This window comes from Pleurodeles waltl, chromosome 4_1, assembly GCF_031143425.1.
Source record: "Pleurodeles waltl isolate 20211129_DDA chromosome 4_1, aPleWal1.hap1.20221129, whole genome shotgun sequence".
NCBI lineage: Eukaryota > Metazoa > Chordata > Amphibia > Caudata > Salamandridae > Pleurodeles > Pleurodeles waltl.
The window spans coordinates 768,537,586-768,558,743 of record NC_090442.1 but is presented as its reverse complement, the minus strand read 5'-3'; the positions used below and the strand labels follow the sequence as shown (position 1 = coordinate 768,558,743).

The following is a 21,158-nucleotide window of genomic DNA, read 5'->3' as shown; positions in this document are numbered from 1 at the left end:
CCAGGACGAAGGTGAACAGATATATGCAAAGATTCTGTAACAACAGGGGGATAGGGTGGTTAGAACACAGAGCCATCAGGAAAGACGACTTTGCATTTTTCAGACAGGATGAGGTCCATCTATCGTTTATAGGGACTTATAGGTACATTCTGGAGATAGACAATAAGTTGACTAGTCGGCAGAAGTCCAGATGGTACTAAGGCTGTTTGGCGACAGCCTTCTTCATGGACACAATGGTGGTAAATGGACACATTTTGTATAATTGGCAATACGGAAAACAGTTTAGCGACAGAACGCTACCTTGACACAATCTGAAAGGGGTCTGTTGAATGACAGTTTATGCATGCTGGTCAAAGATACGTGAAAACAGAGGAAGGATGACCAAAGAAAGGGGGGGCATGAAAAATGCCTGGGGACGGGTTTTTTCTTGGTGAAATCAAGACAGCACCGTAAGGTTTCAGGGCCTGGCGGGGCAGGCGGGGGCTTCGAGAATGCCGGGATAAGATGGTTGGGGTGAACTGCAGAGTAGGAAGGAAAGAAGGTGATTATGAGGAATCAGTGTTGGATTGAATTTGGGGGATTGATTTGGTCGAGGGGAAGTTTAAGGGTGGGGGGTGTTAGCAATGTTGTTGTAGTAATGAGGCTGGGGTTTACAATGATGTTTGTATTATGAGATGAGTCTGCATACCTGTCCAATAAAGCAGCCTTTTACTCTAAATCGTCTGGTTATTGGAGTCCCGGGGGTGCATCCAATGGATGTCTTCTCTCAGGGTTATTTGGGGGGGGGGGAGGTGGGGGGGTGGGCAGGGGATTTGTGCGTTGTCATTGTTTAGAGTAGGTCTGTGGGCGGGGCAAAAGCGACAGTTAGGTCACTGTTGCCTGGGTGTTATCCTCTTTCTGAAGGAAGATGGTCCTGAGGTAGGAGTGTTAGAATGGGGGTCCTTTCCCTCCCTTATATAGTTATTTAGGCTTAGCTTTTGATAGGTAGGCAGACTTAGTTGTCGCTATGGGCAGGTTGCAAAAAAGGAGAAATCGAAACAGTATTGTAAGGTTTGGGGGCCTGGCAGGAGCTTAGGCAATGCAGGGAATAGATGGGTGGGGTGGACTGCTGGTGCTCAGAGTAGGAAGGAAGGTGATTATGAGTGCTGGATTGAATTTGGGGGATTGTTTTGGTCGGTGGGTGTTAGCAATGTTGTTGTATTAGGGAGGCCAGGGTTTACAATAATGTTTGTATTATAAGATGAGTCTGCATACTTGGCAAATACAGTGGTCTTTTACTGTAAGTCATCTGGTTATTGTGCTTTCCTACCCGAAGTGTAGGGTGACCAGATTTTCAGAACCAAAAACCTGGACAGGTGGGCACAAACATAAAAATAAAAACGGGACATGTCTCTGTTTTGCCAGAAAGTGTTGAGATGCTGGGACAGTCCTTAAGTAAAAGGTACTTGTCAGGGCAAACGTGGGACGTCTGGTCACCCTAGCAAAGTGGAAGATGTATTTCCCCCATTGACTTCTACTAAAGGAGATGCACTTTCAGGCTGGAGATAGCCAAAATAAAGCCTTTTTTGTCCTCACAAATCAAGTCTTACACCTGAATTGAATCTATTGCCAAGTATGCTAGTGGAAGGGAAATACATCAGCCATCACCACCACATTGCTATCAAGTGTACGATATACATATATCTATGGGCCTCTTATGTTTGTAGTGTGCCTTATATGTTAATATTACCTGACCCATGTTTGACAGGTTAGGTTGCACTTCATAAGGAGCTGCTGAACTAGAAAATTGGTGCAAAGCTGATCTCTCTTGTTATTGTGTTTTGGAACTGGTATTAGCCAAGACCTTTTAATTGTAATACAATTATTACTTTAACATATTTGTATGGGAATTTCAGCAAAGCAGACTATTAATCCAATAACCTGTTAATGTGTCATTTACATTTTGATTCCTCTTATCACAGAATACAGTGTGGGGCACACGGTCGGTCCACGCCCATCATCGCCTTACCTCTCTGAGAGTGCCAGCATTCTGCTCTTGCACAATGTGCACTTGCTCAAAAAAGTGAGCCCTTTTGACAGTTTTGCAAAAAAAAGACACAAACATTGGCAAAGCCAAAAGTTGGCAGCCAACACCAGACCTATTAGTTTTGCCAGTACTTGTTTCATGCGCATCCAGGTAAATATGAAAACTATATTTACCAGAATGATATGTGTAAGAAATCAGATTATTATTTGGGATGGGAGACTACTCCCCTCAAGAAACCATCACAACCTTTGTCAGGTTGAGTCCTCAAAGGCACTAAATTAACCTGAGCTCAACCCCTGCAGCTACGGCAGAGAGTAGATAGGCTTAACCTAATTAGTAATGTATTAATGCAGTAACAAAATAAGTAATAAAGTCATAATGCAAAACAATAAAATCCCAAACCTAAACTATAAAAATAGAGAGTAAAATATAATAAACAAAATGACAACATAATGACAAAAATCTGATGAGGGGTACTGGAGGTATGAATGTTTAATTTTGTAAGTAGGAATAGCCTCAAGAAGCATAAACTACCAATGATAGGCAATAGTCATGGTAGACCAGAACCTAGCTGCAAATATATGCATGGGTCGGATTCACCAGCAAGATTCGTCCTGGTCAAAGTTTTTACCTTCTGACTAGAGACCTTCATGTACCAGCGCACCACAGAAGTTCACTTCAAACCCCCCCATCCTCAATGCAGGACCTCATGGGAGGCACCTAGAGACTCACAGAGAGTTAGGCAGAGACCAAACAACAGGGTCCTGTCTAGGTCCAGTTACCACTGGAGAGCTGGGCAGTTACATGGAAAGGCATCTTGTAGCTTGTTGTGCCCCTGTAGATGTAACAGCAGGCCAGCCTAAAGACTCTTCTAATCCACTTCTTGTCCTGGGTACAATAGAGAGCAGGTCCAGTTCTTCAGGGGTCTTCTTAGGTCGTAGACAGCAGATTCAGTTCTCTTCTGATTTTCCTCAGGTCCAGGAGTATTGTGAAGTGGGTGCCCGGAAATGCCACAATTATTCCTGGCACGATCTAGTGGGTGGGAATAACTAGCGGCCAGTCACTAACCAATGGGGTGAAAGTTCACTGGGACAGCCCTACTGACTTTAGCCATTTTCAAAATGGCAAAGTCTTTGGACACTCTAAATTTTGGCTCTGAGGGCAGGGGATGGGGTGCGGGGAGTATGCCTTGATAATCTTCTCCATCTAAAACTACAATTTAGTTTGAGGCATCTGCTGTACCCAAAATAAATCTAGAGACAAAAGTTTGATACACAAGAATTATGCTGACATCCTGTTCATTGCTTTTCAAGTACACCCCACAGTTTTACATGTAAACCCAGCCAGCCTGTCAAGTAGAATTTGACATTCAAGCACTGTAATGTCAAAAAGGATGCTGACACCCCCATCTTACATATTCTGTCAGGTTCAGAGTAGCCTTCTCTGCCCAATCAGGTTAGCCTATTGTTTGCTCCTGGGAAGCACTTAACTCATTTTTCACAATTATTCAAATGCTATTTATTGGCTAGCAAAAATGGTAAAACAAATGCTTCCAGGAACTTTGGGCAGAGAAAAAGTAACTTTCTCGAGGTTACTTTTCCTTAATAATTATAACAAATCTGACTTCACTGTTGAATTGGATTTGTAATAACTATTACAATTGGTTGTTTTATTATTTTTCTTGCTAGTCACATTCCTTAGATACAGATTCAAATCTGTTCTCTGGTTTTCTATGTAAGAGAGCTCATCTTGTCACACTGAAAATAGCTTTTGGCTGCTAGTCACTGTAAGGGCATGTCAATATTACATTTCTATAGGTCCGTCTTTTAAATACCATACACCCTTTCTTGTTGGCTCCAAGAACTACACAGAGATGACTTTTTATTTATTTATTTATTTATTTATTTATTTATTTATTTGCCAGTCCTAATTTACATTAATTCATCAATACAAAGAGTGCATTAAAACAAGGTATTGTAGCAGCATAAAGTAATTAAAAGACAATAAAGAAAAATAAAATGTATAAAAAATGCACACATTCATTGTGTACCATAGCTATGTGAACATTTCCTGCAACAGGAATAAAGTAATCTAGTAATGGACAGATCAGGTTTTTCAGTTTTCAAACTTTTACTTCTTACAATCCAGACTGTATTCAAAAAGCTAGACATAGAAAACTCTGTTTTTGGATGAATGTCAGCTTGACAGATTTGTAAGGCCCCTTGGTAGTTCCTGGTCCCCAAGCTTAAGCAAAGCGGTTTAATCCATTTTGTTCAAGCAATTTTATATGCAGTGAACAAAAGAACATGCTGGGCATTTTCGTGGGCAGCACTGCACACAGGGCATGTATCCTTGTTAAGCAAAGGATTAGACCAGATGCTCGAAACCAAGCCAGTGGGAGAGTATTCAGCCTTATCTGAATGTAGAGCTTCCTCTGAAGTGGAATGTGCAAAAAGTCAAGGTATTCTTCAAACTTAAAATAAATGTACTTATTCAGAAATGTATTAGTTACAGAACCATGGGACAATGCTTCATATTGAATCCTCTGAATAAATAGAAGGTTTTTTTTACAAGTGGAACTAGAAGTAATTGAACCAGGATCAAGCCAAAACCCGTCCATTACTAGCTTAGTTAGAGAGCTCTGAATGTATTTTTTTCATGGAATGTTCAGTGCCTGGGGCCTGCTGATTATGTCAGTATAGTGGGCCAGTTCGTCTGTTGACCAAAGTCCTAGCCAAAAGAGAATAGGCTTTAGCCTCACACGATCACTTATCTTGTGAGATTTAAACCCAAGCACGCAGGAGTATGGTAGAGCTCTGTGGGAGGTCCAGCAGCGATCTTATAAATGAGTCCTTGGGGGGGAAAGTAAGCCTTCAATTTAGCTATGACCCACAGCTCGGTGGCTTACAGCCTGTGCTCTATAGACTTCAAGACAGAGACTGAAAAATGTTTAAAGCCCCCAAAGAACTTGATGATAGTGCTAGTCTTATGTTCAAGCAAACCTTACTCTTAGTTACTTGATCTCCCCATCCACTGTTGTCCGCCAGTCTAATGCCCAGGTAGTCTAACTCCTTGACACTTTCAAGGAGTTTAGATTCAACAATGATTCTGCACCTGTTAGGCCTTTTTACATTGAAAGTCATACATTTAGTCATAGAGGTGTTGGTTTCAAGACCACGTTTCTTACAGAACCGAATTAACTTGTCTACCAGGGTTCCATGCCAAGGTGGGTGAGTCATTATCCAAGTTCAACAAGGGATCTATGCACCCATTGACGAATAATAAAAATAATGTGAGGGCAAGCGCACACCTATGGCGCACCTCTGTACTGACGTCTATTTTAGACGTCAGTTCCCCTCCTGGGCCACCACGTACTTTAGCATAACTATCTGTGTACAAGCGGATGATGATAGATAGCAGGTCAGGGGGCATTTCCAAGGAAGATAAGGCTTTCCACAACTTGCATCTAGGGATAAGATCAAATGCTGCACATAAATCCATAAACGCAACATAGAGGCTACCCTTGCCCACCAACACCACTTTCAGCCTGATTAGTTGAATCAAGAAAACATACTCAATTGTACTGACTTTTCGTTGGAAACAGGCCTGGAGATTGGTCAAGATGGAGTTTTCAGAAATCCAGGCAGTTAGATTGTCCAAGACTTGTTTACTAAAAACTTTTTGAAACTTATTAAGTAAGCTAGTCGGGCAGTAGTTGGCTGGGTCATTACGAGAGCTCATCTTATGGATGGGGACTATTTCAGTGCCCTTCCAGGTTTCTGGAATCTGGCCTCCCTGTAGGATTGCGTTGCTTAGGATGTTGATGTAAGGTAGCCATACATCAGGACTGGAGTAGTAGAGCTCAGCTGGAATTTTGTCTGGGGCCTTTCCAGTTCTTTCGGAATTCGGGGCTGCGTAGGTATCAGCTAGGTAAAAGAATAGGGGTTGGCCTGAATGGTTCAAATGAGAAATATGTGGGATTGAGAGGGAGCACTCCTCCTTGCAGGAGTACAATGCCTCGTAGTGGGACTCCCTGCTAAGCAGGACATAGGATTCCATTTTTTGTATCCTGTTTTGCTCTTATGTGTAAGCAGGTGGCAAAAATGTTTAGTGTCTTTTCCCCAGCTGCCTCAAGCAAATGATTCATAGTTGTTTTGTCCCATGCCCTCGTGGCAGCCCATGTTGTTAGTCTGTAACAGTTTCTGGACGCTCTAATCGCCACCCTGTCTCCCTGCCTAACGGCTTTTAGGAGGTCTAATTTCTTGACTCAACAACTTGTATTGAAGCAAATGTGGTAAGTCTGCGAGCCTTATCACACCTGCTTTTTATGCTATACCTTGCAATTTCCTCGAAACGGTATTATGAATTTCTTTAATGCCACTGGGGCTGTGAAGGGATCTAAGAGAATCACAATCCAGAGAAGTAGCAATTCTAATAGAGTCCAAAGCAATGCTGTTGGATTCTAAGGAATGCCACCTAACAGTACTGTTGTTAATAGTTACAGTTGTTTCTTGTGCAGTGTAGGATGTAAGGGATTCGATACTGGCACCTTCAAAAGCAGGATTAGTGAATCATGGTCACTTTCCAAACTTGAGGTAACATAAAAGTTGCTCCCCTTCCTATGTCTCCTTGGACAATGCACCTGTGCTACAAATAGACTGGAACAACACCCTAGACTTTCCTTCATCATCATCCCATCCCATTGCACTTGCCCCTCAATATTTTAGCACTTCAATAAACACCCTTGGAAAAAAAAGAAGACAGGTACAAACATTGCAATTCAACTGTGCTGAAAATGAGCATAGATTAATGACCCGTAGCTGGCTACAGTGATCACACCAGGAGTATATGTGAGGTCACCAACATCTGCAAAATGAATTGCCAGAGGGAACAGTCAGTGGGCATAGAAGTGGGAAATATCAGCCTGCCAGTGCCACACAAATTCAAACATATGTCATTGAAATGTGAAGAAACACTGTCCTACCTGTGTGTCATTGGAAGTATTGTCTGATCACTGATGTTCTGTTGTTCTCATCCTCATCCTCTGCCTCCTCATCCTCACTGTCCACAGGGTCCACTGCTGGCACACAGGCATCTCCAGCCTCCTCTTGCAGGGATGGGACAACGCGTCTGAGGGCCAGGTTATGCAACATGCAGCATGCCGCCACTATCTGGCAGACCTTATTGGGTGAGTAGCATAGGGATCTACCTGTTAGATTGAGGCACCAGAACCTGGCCTTCAGGAGGCCAAAGGTTCTTTCCATTGCCTCATTATAATGTTCCCATGTGCCTCATTATAGCATTCATGTGCCTCATTATAACGTTCTTCTGCCCATGTGCCTCATTATAACGTTCTTCTGCCCTTGTCCTGGCATTCCTCACAGGGGTAAGCAGTTATGATAGGTTTGGGTAACCAGAGTCACCTGCAAATATATAGGGACAAGATTTAGCCACACACTATCCTATATGGCCCACACCATACACCAACATATACTGGGTGGGAACCAGGGCTCACCTATTAGCCACACCCTGTGTCGCTCTGTAGTTGGGCCATCACATTTGGGATGCTGCATTTCCTCAGGACAAAGGCATCACGCACCGATCCAGGATACTAAGCAATGATGTGGGAGATGTACTGGTCCGCCAAGCACACCATCTGTACATTCATAGAATGGAAACTCTTACGATTTCTGTACACCTGTTCATTCTGACAGGGGGGACAAATGCAATATGTGTTCCATCAATCGCCCCAATTATTTTGGGGATATGTCCCATTGCATAGAACTCTGCCTTCACTGTGGCCAAATCTTCAACCGGGGAAATACAACGTAGCTGCACATGTGTTTAATCAGGGCAGACAACACTCTTGTCAGCACTATTGAGAACATTGGCTGTGACATTCCTGCTGCCAAGCCCAACTGTCACTTGGAAAGAACCAGTTGCCAGGAAATCGAGCACTGATAGAACTTGCACAAGTGGGGGGATCCAAGTGGGGTGACGGATAGCAGATATCAGGTCAGGCTCCAATTGGGCACACAGCTCTGTGATTGTGGCCATGTCCAGTCTATAGGTGAGGATAATGAGTCTGTCCCCCATTGTTGCCAAGTCCACCAGGGGTATGTACATGGGGGCATGTCTCCATTTCCTATTCATCCGCAGCAGTAGGAATCTATGGGGCAAAAGAGTGAGGAGCCAGTCACAAACTGAACAATGGAGCTACAACAGAACTTAGCATGCTGTTAACTTGTAATGGGTAAGTGTGATTTGTCCAGTATGTCCTAATTTCATCAGTGACGCAGTAATTTTCCAGGGCCTGCCCCCACCTCTGAAATGGTGTCCGCCTGTCCTGTGTGGAGGGACAGGTAGAAGTGAGGTAATTCCGCTGACGTGCGTCGTTGCGAGAGGCGGTCGGGAACCGCCGTGCAATTTCTTATTGGTTAACATTGGGCCCTATGGGTTACAGTGGCCAATGCTGATCTTCGCCGGCGGTGACGGTATGCACCGCCGTGGACGTGACCGCCATTTTCTATCTGATCCCTCACTTGCTACCTGATCTTCCACAGGAGAGGACCTACACTGCATGTGCTGCTGTGACCTGTGTCTGGAACCTACTATGGCCCGTGTGATTTGGGAAAGGGCCCAGCCTTCACTTCGGAGGAGTTGGAAAGACTGGTGGATGGGGTCCTACCCCAGTACAGACTGCTGTATGGGCCTCCAGACCAACAAGTGAGCACACTGTGGGCACGATGCATGTGGCATGAATGCATAGAGTGGTGTGTGTGAAGGCCTCGTGTAAGGGGTGTGGGTGGATGTCCTCTGGGTGGTGTATAGGTTGTGTGCTGGGTCATGTGTGTGTAAATGGCAATGTGAAGGGGTATGGTGGGCCATAATTGTAACAGGCAGGACTGTTTGTCTAAATCTATTTTCCTGTGTGTATTGCCTCTGCAGGTCAGCGCCCATCAAAAGAAGGGTATATGGCGTGCCATTGCCAAGGAGGTGCGGACCCTGGGGGTCTATGGCAGGCGGAGCACCCACTGTTGTAAAGGGTGGGAGGACCTGAGACGCTGGGCACAGAAGACGGCAGAGGCCTAGCTGGGGATGGCCTCCCAACGAGGAAAGGGTGCCTGTCGAACCCTGACCCCCCCTGATGGCCTGCATACTGGCGGTGGCCTATCCTGAGCTGGATGGGTGTTTGAGGGCATCACAGCAGCCACAAGGGGGTGAGTACAGTGCCCATTATTACAACTAACGGATGGTAGGGTGGTATCCGGTTGGGGGATGTGTGTCAGTGGGTGCCCCTAGGCCAGGCCTGACATTGCAGCCTAGGTCCCTGGTGGCTAGGGTTCAGATGGGAAAATCTTGCTACCTATCTCGTAGGCATCCACTACTGGTCAGGGCTGCGTGGGTCCCAGGTGTGCTGCATTTGGCGGTGTGTGCCCTCCCCCTAACTTGGCTGCTAACTATTTCACTGGTAGTGCTATGGCATATTGCGTAGGCCTGTTCCCTTTGCGTGAGGGTGCTGTGTACACCAATGGGGGTGTTGGTGCAGCCATTGACCAAGTGTACCCTTTGTCTCTTCCCCCCCTTTTTCTTTTGTCATCTTGTCCTTACATGCATTAGCATCATCTGATGGAGGAGCAGAGGTACTGGCGACGGAGGGAGCTGCATCCCACAGGACCCAGGAGGCAGAGTCCACCGACGCTGAGGGCACCAGTGGGACGGAGGGTGAGGGGAGCACCACGGCGGAGACTGGAGGGAACAGTTCTGACACAGATACTTCCTCCGATGGAAGCACCGCCCTCCCAGCAGCTGCTCATCGAGTTGCCTGTGCCTGCTCACCCAGGAGGGTGGGCATCTCCTTCGCCCCAGGTACCTCTGGCCCTGCCCCAGTGAGCCCTGCTGCCCCGAGTGAGGAGGCTATTGACCTCCTGAGGTCCATCTCTGTAGGGCAGTCAACCATTGTGAATGCCATCCAGGGGCTGGCAGCCCAGATGCAACTTACTAATGCATTCCTGGAGGGCATTCCCACAGGATTGGCAGCCCAACATGGTCTGGCCTCATCTCTGATGGCAGCCATTGTCCCTGTTTCTACCGTCCCCCTTCCAACTTCCTCTTCCCAGTCCCATTCTCCTCAACCCCAACCCATCCCAAGCACAAAGACAGATGAGCATGCACACAAGACAACACACGAGTGGTACAGGCAAACACAAGCACCACACTTCATCCCACAAACACAATCCAGATGCAGACACACCAACATCCACTATTTCCACTGTCTCCCCCTCCTCCTCCTCCTCCTTCTCCACCTCCCACACAGTTCCGTCCACACTCACACCTGGATGCACTACATCATCATCCACTACCAGCATCATCACCACACCAAGCAGAACACACACCTCACTGGCAGACACCTCCACAACAGCTATGCACGCGTACCCTGTGTCCTCTCCCACTGTGTTTGCCTCCCCCCCCACAAAGGTACACAAACGCAAGCACTCAGACACCCAACAGCCATCCACCTCACACCAGCATACAGGCCATGCGCCCAAAAGCAGCAGACACCTCCAACAACCACTCCCTCTTCCTCCACATCCATTCCTTCTCCCTCTTCCAGCCCCAATGTCCCTACAAAACTGTTCCTGTCCACCATTGACCTCTTCCCTACCCCTCCCCCCTGTCCTGCACGTATGGACAGGTTTGGAAGAACCCAGCCAAGCACCTCAGCCACCCCAACCACTCATGGTGGAAAAGGATCTAGGCCACGTGTCCTGAAAGTGAAGGAGCCTTCAACAGGCAGCCTCAAGAGAAAGGAGCCTGCCTGAGCTGCCAGAAATAGCAAGGAGCCTGCCCCAGCAGGCAAGAAGGGAAAGGAGCCTGCCCCAGCTGCCAGGAAGACAAAGGAGCCTGCACCAACTGGCAAGAATGGAAAGAAGCTTACCCCAGCTGCCAGGAGGACAAAGGAGCCTGCACTAGCAGGCAAGAAGGGAAAGGAGCCTGCCCCTGCTGCCAGGAAGACAAAGGAGCCTGGGGCAGGAACTGCAATGGAGCCCCCACCACCAACCATGGTTGTGTAGTTGTCCGAGGTTGCAGGGGATGGACAGGAGCCTCCACACCCACCCCAAGCAGCACCACTACCTCCATTGAGCAGCCGTCCAAGGTTGCAGGGGATGGGCAGGAGCCCCCCCACCCCCCCAGCAGCACCTCCAATGAGCAGCCATCCGTGGTTGCAGGGAATGGACTGGAGCCTCCTCCCCCCCCCCCCAGCAGCACCACCACCTCGACTGAGCAGCCGTCTGAGGTTACAGGGGATGGGCAGGAGCCTCCCCCCACCAGCAGCACCACCACCACTGAGCAGCCATCACCGCCGGCGGATGGTATGTAATCCTGCCTCTATGGGCTGCTGTGCAGCCTACCCTCTGCAAATCCAGTGGGTATGACACCCACCTGAGAGACTGTGACCTTGCACTCCCCAGGATCAAGAGCACAGGGCACGATGCCCCCTCCAGAACCAGTGGGCATGGCACCCACATGCCCAACACTCCCCAGCATCAATAGCACAGGGCACGAGGCCCCCTCCAAAACCAGTGAGCAGGACACCCACATGCCTAACACTCCTCAGGATCAAGAGCATAGGTCATGAGGCCCCCTCCAGAACCAGCGGGTAAGACACCCACTCGAGAGACATTGGCCTTGCACTCCCCAGGACCAAGCACAGGGCATGTTGCCCCCTCCAGGGACCAGTGGTCTTGTTCCATCTCCCAGCTGAGGTGCCCCCTGTCCCGCTTAGGTGCCTGCCTATTTACTAACTGATGCCCCTGTAGTGTTCTCTCCATGTTGATGCAGGTGACATGTGTGGCCTTGGACTTTGGCCTGTGGCCATGTGGCCTAAGAACATTGTGGACTGGGCTGTGTCCCTTTTTGTGTACATGTGTGTATATATCTATTATCTTGCCTAACTTATTTTTCATGCTGTGTTGATCTCATTACATTCCCTTTTTCGAAATTGTTTTGTCCTTGCATTATTCATCCGAGTTACGGGGTCAAACTGTTTTTGTAATGCAGCTGATTGTGTGTATGGTGTGGGGGGGGGGGGTATGTGTTGCGTGTGTGTTTCACTGTCATTCTCCCCCCTTTGTGTGCTAGGCGGCTATACTCACCATTGTCATCTTCGTCGGTGTTGGTGTTCATGGTGGAGCAGAACGTAGAAGATCATGGGGAAGACATGCAGTTCAGGCTCCATGGTGGCGTGGTTCTTCCCTGTGTCTCCAATGGTAAATCCTTTCACTTCTAAGGTCTTTTTCTGACAGGCTTTTGATGTCATTGGAACCGCCCCGGAAAAAGTGGCGGTTTGCAGGGTCATAATATGGTGGGTGGAACATTGACTTCCGCCTAGCTGTAGGCGGCTACCGCCGTGGTGGCTGTTTCCGCTCTGGCGGTCTGTGTGGTTATGGCTGTCTTTCTGAGATTTTTCCGCCATGGTCAAAATTTGGCGGTAGTTATCACCAGCCTGTTGGTGCTATTACCGCCACTTTATCACCGACTGCCAGGGTTGTAATGAGGGCCTGTGTTTCCTCAGGCATATGGCAAATGAAGAGATATACCTTGTCCTAACACTTTGCTCACACGACCATCATCACTTTATCTTCCTAGAAGCAAACTGCAATACCAGATGAGAACATCTGTTCTCATTGTGGAAGAAAACTGTGTTTCCATTTAATTTAAAGAGTACTGTAAGAAAATAAGCTATTAGTTGTGTGGTATCTTATATCCTGTATCTCAAATTATCATAATTATCTATATGATTGTACCATTTCAAACATTAAAACTCAGGGATCCCTTCTTGTTATATACACTTAATATTGTTCTCTTTTTAAAAAAGATCAGAAACAAAGTATGTTCACGGGCGCCATCTTGGCATGTAGTCTAATATACATATTCACAAACTCTTATATTCCCTCCCCATTCCCGGGCGATTATTGCTGTAATCGTAGATCGAAATTACTATAATTGTCTATATGTTAATAGCATATTAAATATTAAAAGCGACTAAGAGATCTAATATTAAACTATATGTCACATTACCAAATCGCTGTCTCAATAATTCATTGTCATTTGAATTCCCTTAGCGCTACATATCTACAAATAATGATGCATAGGTATTTTATTTCATCTGTAATTATTACTGAATTTATGATATGCCGGTGATCAAATCCAACAGATCCATAACTTTCTTCTATCCACACACTTCCCACTAAAAGGGAGATCAACACCAGTGATTTGAAGGATCTCCTTTTATGTAGAAGAAAACAATATGTGTGCTCCGCACATCCCCGTGAGCCAACATATGAACCACTTGCCTACACACAACACACTACTAAAAAACAAATCTTACATCTTGAATGTTCTCTGTACTGCACTATTCTCTCATAAACATTGATAATTACTTTTGTAAATGCACACTTAATTCCTCATCAAGGTTAAGCCCATTCAGCACAAGTGTCTGGAAATCAATTATTAATTCAGATTCCCTTTTTCTCAATTGGGCAACTCGATTCCTACCTCTCTTGTTGATTTTGATTTGTTCAATCCCATTAAAAAAACAGTTTGGTACGATCTTTGTAGTGGAATTTCTCAAAGTGTCTGGCTACTGGGCATCTCTGGTCACCATGTTCAATGGCTCGCATATGCTCCAAAACCTGCTTTTTCACTGCACACACTATACTCCCCTGATATCTCAAGGAGCATGGATATTCTAGTACATAGATTACATACTGTGTAATGCAGGTTAAAAATTGTGTTATAGGCCGGGTATATCTGTGAACTGTCTCATATTGTTTTTTCACACAACTAGATTTACATGCTTTGCAGCACCCACATGGGAAAATTCCCTGTAATCCAAATTTCTTATCTTTAGATTTTATAGTGATGTTGCTATGTACCAGAGCACCTCGTAATGATCTCGCTTTTCGATATGTAATACTAGGTTTGACTCCTATTTTGGTCTCAAGTGTGTTATCATTTCTCAGAATACCCCAATGTTTGGATATTATGGGCCTGATTACAACTTTGGCAGAGGGGGTTAATCCGTCCCAAATGTGATGGATATCCTGCCCGCCGTATTACATGTCCATTATATCCTATGGAACTCGTAATACAGTGGGCGGGATATCTGTCATATTTGGGACGGATTAACCACCTCCGCCAAAGTTGTAATCAGGCCCTATCTTACTTATTGGACCAACATTATTGTTATAGGTTAATATAATTCTTGCTATAGGGTTGTCATTGGATGTTGTTAGTAAACAATAACCCATCTCTAGTAATATTATCAGCCTTCCTGCCTGTTTCTTGCAACATCTGTTTCGGATATCCTCTCTCTGAATCTTGTATCATTATCTGTTTTTCCTTTTTAAAGGTTTCCTCAGTGCTGCAATTACTTTTTGCTCCAAGGAGTTCACCATAGGGAATACTCCACTTCAATCTTGGAGGATGTCCACTCAAAGCATGTAGCAGACTGTTGCCTGCTGTGGGTTTCCTAAATAGCAGAGTTTCCACTTTGTTCAACTTTGTTTCAACTCTGACATCAAGGAACTCTGTCAGTCCTACTGGTGACAAGAGAAAAGGTGAGCTTTTGTCATTGTTATTTAACAATTTGGCAAATATTTGCAGTTTGTTTTCAGAGCCCTTCCAAATGATTTCACAATAGATCTGTGTCTCATTATTACTGAACACTTGTTCCTCCCACCAGCCAAGGAACACATTTGCAAAGCTGGGAGCAAAAGAAGTGCCCATCCCAGTTCCGAGGATCTGTCGATATAGCTTGCCATCAAAAAGAAAGATATTATTTTCAAGACACAATCTCATCATTTCCATTATCACTTTAGTGTGTTCCCATAGCCTGATCGATCTGGCTCGCAGGAAGTGATAAAATGCCTGTAGTCCTTGCTCGTGATCTATAACTGTATATAAGGATTTTACATCCATAGTTGCCAAAAGGAAATCTTCTTCCCAATTTATCCCTATGATATCACCTAGAAAGTCCTTTGTGTCTTTCACATATGATGGAAGTGTTAACACAAAATCCTGAAGAATGTGATCTACATATTGGGATACAATTTCAAACGCATTATCCATGGATGGCACTATGGGTCTCCCTGGGGGGGTTTACTTAAATTTTTATGGATTTTAGGCAGGAAATACATTACAGGTAATTTGAGATATTCCTTTTTAAGATAACTATATTCCTCCCACTCCAGAATCCTCTGTCTCTCCAATCAATAAGTTTATCCCATATTGAAATTATGCTTCTAGTATATGCATCTCAATCTGATATGGCATATGCTGTCCTGTCAGTCAATTGTCTATTAGCTTCTGCTATGTACTGTTCACGACTAAGGATAGCAATGTTACTTGTCAGCGGGACAGATGACAATACTAGTATCATTAGCTAAAGATTCTAATGTTTGTTGTTGTTCCATAGTTGTATTGTGAAATCTCTTTAACCCATGAGTCATTCTAAGTTGTTTCAAATCTTTACTAACCATTTCATGGAATGTATCAATATTGTCATGAGGCATACAAGGCAAAAATGTAGAGGAGGGGTTTAAATCCACTAGAGATCGAATCATCATAGGATAATTCAAGGGATCTAAGCACTGCATGGGGATCATTAGAATTTATCTCACCGCCTTGTAATTCATTAAGAGTCAACAGAGTCTCTAAATCCTTGATTTGAATTTCATCTGATAGACCATTCATTCTCTCTACTGGATCATTTTTTTTTATAGGACTATTACTTACATTATACCATTTTACCAGCTTAAGTTTTCTGATCCTTACATAGTCATAATTACGCGGTGGACAAGAGGATAATCCAAGACATAGTATTCCCTTTTCTGTCTCTGTTAATACTCTATTGGATAAATTGATGATAGTTTTATTTGCCATCTCAGGATCCATTATGCTTGTGTTTCTGGGCTTGTTCCCATGTGTCCCAGCTCTTCTGATCCATTTATTGTTGTTTCTTTGGTGTAACCTTTGTTTCCTCTGTTCACACTTCCTCTTCCTCTGCCTTGGGGGGCCTTGCCTTTGCCTCCACTTCTGGTATTCGTTGCTTCTTTGGTGGTTTGCCTGTTCCTCCTGAGGAGCCGATATTGCTCTAAAAAAAAGTGTGAGATCTTGGATTTTGTTCATTCCCCAAACAGCTGCTCTCTGTCGATGCAGTTATCCGTGTCTATGCCTGACCCACCACTTCTACCAGTTTGAGCCATGCTCCTGGATGCCAAACTGGAGGATTTCACCAAACTGCTATCAAATTCGCCATCATATCTGCTATTCAAAGTTAAGGTTCTACCACTTTCATAATCCTCAATGTCTTTATGCCATTTAGTTTGTTTACGGGCTTTGATATCATCTTCATGTTTTTTTAAATGTACATTCATCTCTGATATAAACTTCCATACAAAATCCTTCTCTGGATATCCTTTTAGTTCTGTTTCTAAAACTTCTATTTGTTTTATAAGGTTTCTCTATCCAACCACGCATATTTGATTAAAATGTCTAACATTCTTTGCAAACTCGTGGCTGCATTCTCTGCCCATTCTTCGAGTATTCGAGGATTAGGAGATTCATATGCCGGTATTATGTATATTTTCAATCCTCTAGGTACCATTCCTTGATCAACATAATTCTGTTAAGATTTGGCTTCCCACCATTCCGAGATCTCTGACCTATGTAATTTTTCCAAATGTTTTAGTTTTTGTTTTATTGCTCCATCTCTTTCGCCTTGTTTTTGTAAATGGTGTTTGTTTATCTGATAATCCCTCTTCAGTGGTGATATGTTTCTCACAGTGTTTATAGATGTTTTTTCCCAACATGGTGATTATGTGAACAAGGCTGCGGGTACGGCCGAAACGAGTCATCGTGGGTGATTAAAAGTTTGCGATCAAGTTCACTCCTGAGTGAGTGCTGTCATTATGATTTTGGACTTCTGATGTGTGTGTATATATATATATATATATATATATATATATATATATATATATATATATATATGCATTTAGACCAGAACATCATAACTCAGAATTACTGTGCATAGTAGGGAATTGTCATAAACAGTGTGGACAACAAGACAAAATGGTTTCTGGACTGCATGTCATGAAAAGCACCATTTCTACAGATTAGGCAAGTACTGCATGGTCACTTACTACCCAGACGGTGCGAGCACCAAAAGAGAAGCTCATGTACATGGCTACCATAATATATGGGACCATGAACTACAGTCCATGAACGGGCGAGCTGTACAGGAAAGAGACACAAAAGTCACCAAATAGCACTAGCCATACAGGAATAACATTAAATCTGCCCTAAGCTCCTGGGGGACAGTGTACCTGCCCTCCTACTACACACTTGAGGGTATGTAGATATCTATGTCCCACAGCACTACAAGTTCTAAGTACTGTGCACTGGAGATAATCATTGCCATGGTACTTATTGTCCTAGTCACACAAGGGTCGGTATGTTATGTACCCACATATGAGAGTTTGTAAATCTATACACTGCAGTAATCCCCAAATAGCAATACAGGCATCGACTCAGTGCCTCTGGATAAATACAATGGTTGGTGCAGGCCGTTAAGGAGGCAACCCCCTTACTTCTCTTTAGATTACCGCCGTGGTGATCCACTTACTTCAGCGCGGAGTGTCCCCCATGGTAAGTCAGAAAAGGGGGGCACCCACAACGCTAATGGGGGCGGGGATCCCGCTAGGTCTCCGTGTGTGCAGGAGGGACAAAGGCAGCTGCTCGTGAGCTTGCAGTGTAGCTGCTAAAGGGGAGGACTGATTCCCTCAGTAATGACCGGGCTCGTCCCTGTGGCCTCGGTGCGCACTTGTTTTAGGTTTGCAGAGAACCAATGACAGCTGGCCGTGTGCATGCAGTGCAGCTTAGGAGCAGTGCTGCCCACGACGGTAGGTGACTCGTTCCCTGTCCTGAAAGGATGGCGCTCTCGCTGGTCCGGGGGCGTGGCCGGGCAGACGAGCCACTGTAGCCTTGCCCGCCTTGCTTGGTGACAAGGGCAACGCATCTCTGACAGGAAGCTGCAGATGGCGGGGAGTGAGTGCAGCGGCAGTCCCTCACGCCCGTTAGAGGTGGTTGCTGAAGAATCCGAGAATGCTTCCAGTTTAAGGATTATGGTGCTCTAATGTCCGCTGTGCACGGCGGGGAAGGAAAGGAAGGTGCCGGTCGCATTGGAGACCTCTTCGGGTTTCGGTTGGTCGTCCATCGCAGTCCCCCTCAGCTAGGGGAACCGTCCTAGAATGGGAGCCGGGAAGCGCTCGCTACACGCTTCAGACAACACAGAGGGCAGTGCTCCCATCTCTGTCCTCGCAGAGGGCCCTCGATCAGCTCAGTCTGGGGAGCCCGCTCAGCCCGCACAACTCCTTCCTAGGCCAGATCACCCACCAGGCACTAAGGGCCATAATGGGGGAAATTAGGTAGTGCTAATCAGGGGGCTCAGTCCCAGGGTGAACAGGAGCACTCTCCTGGCAGATTTGGGTACAGTGCTCAATTTGCGCTAGATGTGGACTTTACAGCAAAACAGGGGGGAAAGTCCACTCAGCCCCTGGAGAACACAGGAGGCAAATACACCAGGCAGGCAGCAGTAACATGAAGGCCAGCACAATGTAGCAGGTGGATATTTGGCGGTTCCTCCTGGTAGTCCCACAGGGCCTAGTGCAGCCAAGGTCAGGAGGGCAGCTGGCAGCAGGGCAAGATTCCGAAAAGCAATCCAGTTGAGTCCTTTGGGCCACCCAGCAGACACCAGGCAACACATGAAGAGCACTCCAGATGAGTCCTTTGTGCAGTCCAGCATTCCTTCTGACAGAGGTTTGGTCCCACTTTCAAAAGTGCTCTGAAATCATGGGGGCGAGCCCCTCTACTTATTCTCAAAAACACCTTTGTTCAAGGGGTAACTTCAAAAGAGCCCTTCCAAGTGAAGCACAACACCCTTTCAACCAGTCCTGTCTCCAGACATAAATAGGTGGTAATCAGTTCATTATGTGAGGACAGGACACAGCCTATTCACATGTAAGGTGTGAATGAAACTATCAGTATGCAGATGCCTCTTCTGTCACACCCAGCCCTTCCTGGCTTATGGATGTCTGGAAAGTATGCAAGGCAGTCCTTCATAGACTACAGCTTATTCAGAATGCGGCGGCCCACCTTGTCCTGGATCTACCTTGATACGCATCGGCTAGTAGGAGCATGAGACAACTCCACTGGCTACCAGTGGAGAAATGGATTAAGTTTAAGACACTCTGCCTTACTTATAAGGCTTACCACCAGGAGGGCTGCACCTACCAGAGCTCGGTCTTAAAAGCCCTATCAGCCCTGTCGTCAGCTTAGATCTGCTACTCTCCAGCTTATCTCGGTGCCCCGCTGCCATCGGGCTTGATTGGGGGGGATAAAGCCTTCTTGTGCACTAAGGGCCATAATGGGGGAAATTAGGTAGCGCTAATCTAGGGGCTCAGTCCCAGGGTTAACAGGAGCTCTCTCCTGCCAGATTTGGGTACAGTGCTCAACTCGCTCTACCCTAGCTGCCCTACCTGCCCTGTCGTCAGCTTAGATCTGCTACTCTCCAGTTTATCTCGGTGCCCAGCTGCCATCGGGCTCGATGGGGGGGATAAAGCCTTCTCAGCAGTGGCACTGAGACTATGGAATACACTTCCGCCATCAATCAGGCAGGAGGAGACGTATTTCCGCTTTAGAAAGCAACTTAAAACCGGGCTGTTTTCGCATTAGGTAGAACGCATCGTTTGGCAGTCTTAGTGTTTTATTTTCTGGTTCAGGATTCCTTCGAGTTACTGTTTTTCTCTAGCGCTTTGATGCTACGGCTGGAATGCGCTCTACAAATATTACAATACAATACAATGCATCAAGTGACGCTGTCACTCTGCTCCAGACTTGGATTGGAGTCAGGCTGCAAAACACTACAGTTATAAGCACAGAAAAGTGTCCACTTTCTAAAAGTGGCATTTCTAAAATAGTAATAAATAAATCCACTTACACCAATAAGCAGGATTTCTCACAACCATTCTACACATAGTAAACATATCCACACTATTCCTCATTGATCAGAAGATACCACTTAGACATATGTCAGGGCATTCCCAATGCAATCCTATGAGAGGAGCAACACTCACAGTAGTGAGAAACTAATTGGTCTACTTGTCATTATTAGGACATGGAACACATAAAGACGTGTCTTAGCTTTTATGTATGCAGCACCTTGCCCATAGGGTTATCTAGGGCCTACCTTAGGGGTGACTTATGTGTAGTAATAAGGGAGTTTAGGCCTTGGCAAGAAGTTTGACTTGCCATGTCAGGGTGGCAGTAAACTGAGCACGCTGACTCTGCAGTGGCAGGCATGAGTCAAGCTTAAAAGGTACTCCCATGGGTTGCTCAATATGCGCTGCAGGCCCACTAGTAGCATGGGTATATGGTATATCACTTTACAAAAGACTTACAGGTAAATTATTCAGCCAAACAGGAGTAAACCATTTATACCAAGTTGTAGACAGCACATGCACTTTAGCACTGAATTAGAATTAATATATAATATTAAAGCTTTAGAAAGTTCCACATATGTAATAATATTCTGATGGGGCACAGGTGCTAACTGTATCAAATAAGAATTTACCTGGCCTGGATCAAGTCTGAACCAGGGAGGATAGGTGACTGTAACAGATGTGCTTGAATTCAATTGTGCTTTCTTCTAAAGACTGATATTAAAGAAGATGCCCTTATGGGACGTCCGTGTCAGTTCCATTATAGAACCAATATTCACTGTATCCTCATCTGAGTATATATAGTCCAGGATAATGCCTGACAAGTAGGTACACTTGTGTATATGCTGGCTCATATCACAAATTGTGCGTAGACTGCTGAATTGTATGGCAACTTTGTCTCCACCTCAGCATGGAGATTAGGAATTTCAAGTGGAATAAAATTGCTTGTGTCTAGTTGGGCAGAAGCAACAGTTTACTGGGTGAAATCAATATAAATTTTAACTGGGCCCAGAGTTCTATAAATAAGCAATAGCTTGACAGATTCATTAGAATTTGGTTGGATGTTTAAA

General features: G+C 45.4%; 1 long non-coding RNA gene across 3 annotated transcripts in view; it reads left to right on the top strand.

The window, feature by feature from the left end:
- The window catches only part of LOC138288136 (uncharacterized), a 41,307-nt gene that overhangs the window by 8,366 nt on the left and 11,783 nt on the right, over positions 1-21,158 (top strand). For 2 of the 3 annotated variants that reach the window (XR_011202349.1, XR_011202347.1), the window contains exon 2: positions 14,442-14,649. This is a non-coding gene — a long non-coding RNA (uncharacterized lncRNA). Of the gene's footprint in view, positions 1-7,097; positions 7,215-14,441; positions 14,650-21,158 lie in introns of all 3 variants that reach the window. The other variant, XR_011202348.1, reaches the window with a different exon arrangement.